The sequence below is a fragment of the Apium graveolens genome, chromosome 10, assembly GCF_009905375.1.
Source record: "Apium graveolens cultivar Ventura chromosome 10, ASM990537v1, whole genome shotgun sequence".
In the NCBI taxonomy this organism is placed as follows: Eukaryota; Viridiplantae; Streptophyta; class Magnoliopsida; order Apiales; family Apiaceae; genus Apium; species Apium graveolens.
Genome location: NC_133656.1, coordinates 82000693 through 82002736, shown reverse-complemented (window position 1 = coordinate 82002736; position 2044 = coordinate 82000693). Strand labels below are relative to the sequence as shown.

Genomic DNA, 2044 nt, shown 5'->3' with positions numbered 1-2044 from the left:
AACTCTGATATATCCTGAGCTAAAGAATCATTTCTTCATACCTGAACACCCATAGTATTCATGAAGCTTATCTTCTTGATGATCCAACACCTGTACCTTGACGAGAAACCATTGCTTTAAGCCCAGTTTGGCATTACCCCTTTATATTATCCATTAGTCTCACTAAATTTTCCTGTCCAAGTTCTGACATATGAAAACCCTTTTGGTTACCCTAATAGAGTAAAATTTTGTAAATCATGGCCCTGAGATTTAGTACCATATTTCCCGTGTTTCGAGTTGATCTATAATCCCTTAATAAAAATGTTTACTGTTAAAAGAGATTTTGTTATAATTCGGCATCAGTTTTTGAAATAAATAAAATATGGGTTTTCAGTCCCAAAGGGGGATAAATGTTTTCCTTGAATAGTGGATCTGGACTGAGACGCGAGTCCTTTCCACACTTATATTAGGCTTAAAAGTTGCCTAGGGATTCCCGTTAATGTTTTATAACCCAGTGAGGTTCGGGATTACTTCGCGGCTGATCACCGGCTGTAATCCGTAGCGTCATAAAATGATTTTAATTAAGACATGATTTTAAAATTGTTTTGATACAAGCAAAATGATGCCATCTCACATAGTTTTATCTCTCGTTACCTTTGGTTATGTCTTTCCATTGTCATTCTTTAATGTATATCTCGATTTATGTTTTGTGTCGTACGGTTAACACTTGTTGAGCATTTGGCTCACTCCTTGCTTTACCCTGATATTACAGCTAGCAGCTATGGTTAGATTCAAGCAGACTGCCCGTAAGACCTGTGATGCTGATGCTTATGTTCGAGCTCAGGTAGAATAAGTAATAATAGTTTGTGTGAGGACTCAGTACTTTTAATCAGATGTAATAGTTGGTAGTGTTGGGCTGTTCCAAACCCTAAACTGTAAGATCTTGGAGTTGGTTGTGTATTCTTCTTTTAAAATATTGTAATAGTTATATTTAATTTGCTGTTTAAGTTGGGGGCGTGACAATACTTGCATGTATTATTAGCGCGTGTTTAGCGACTAACAAGTTTTTAGCCCCACGGCCGGGGACTGCAGTGTTAATTGATAGTTTATGTGCTTTCCATCAGTGGTCGTTAAAGTTCATTGACTCGGACATTGTTACTTATCCGTTTCCTTGTCTTATTTCAGGTACTCTAGCGAGGGTGTATGCATACGCGTTCGTGTACTCGTAAGAGAACACTGGATAAAGCCAAGGAAGAAGTTGTGGTAGTTCGTAAGGAAGTTTTTGAGGAAGAAAAGAAGGTAGAAGAAGAAGAAGAAGGGAAAGTCAAAGAACCAGTTGTAGTAGCGATGGGAGATTAAGCAGAAAATCCGAAGGCTTTGATGGACTATTCTCAGCCTAATATTAATGACATTCAGTCAAGCATCATCAGAACGGCCATCAGGGCTAACACTTTTGAGATTAAGTCAAGCACGATTTACATGATACAGAACTCAGTTCAGTTTGGGGGTTCTCCTACTGAAGACCCCAACATGCACATCAGGGATTTCATCGAGATCTGCGACACTTTCAAATTCAATGATGTGACTGAAGATGCTATCAAGCTACGCCTGTTCCCATTCTCTCTGAGGGACAAGGCTAAGTGTTGGTTACACTCTCTGCCAGCAGGATCTATCACCACTTGGGAGGATCTTTCCCAAAAGTTTCTCACTAAATTCTTCCCCATGGAGAAGACTACTGCAATCAGGAATGCTCTTACCCAGTTTGTTCAACAAACAGGGGAATCTCTGTGTGAAGTTTGGGATCGATATAAGGAGATGCTAAGGAATTTCCCATACCATAGCATGCCTGATTGGATAATTATTAATTGCTTCTACAACAGATTGGGTGCTACTTCTAGACCCATGCTTGATGCAGCATCAGGAGGAGCTTTGTGGGCTAAGAGCTACGATGAAGCTTATGAACTTATTAAATTGGTGGCTGCTAATGAGTACCAGAATCCTTCCCAGAGATTGACTCAGGGGAAAGTCGCAGGAATTTGGGAGTTGGACGCAGCAACTGCTATCG

At 39.9% G+C, this 2044-nt stretch overlaps 1 non-coding gene across 1 annotated transcript; it reads right to left on the bottom strand.

Annotated features, from left to right (window-relative positions):
* Positions 1-1716: 1716 nt before the first annotated feature.
* On the bottom strand, positions 1717-1823 carry LOC141694395 (small nucleolar RNA R71). Its single transcript, XR_012563707.1, has one exon. It is a non-coding gene; the product is annotated as a small nucleolar RNA R71 (small nucleolar RNA).
* Between the last annotated feature and the right edge of the window lie 221 nt (positions 1824-2044).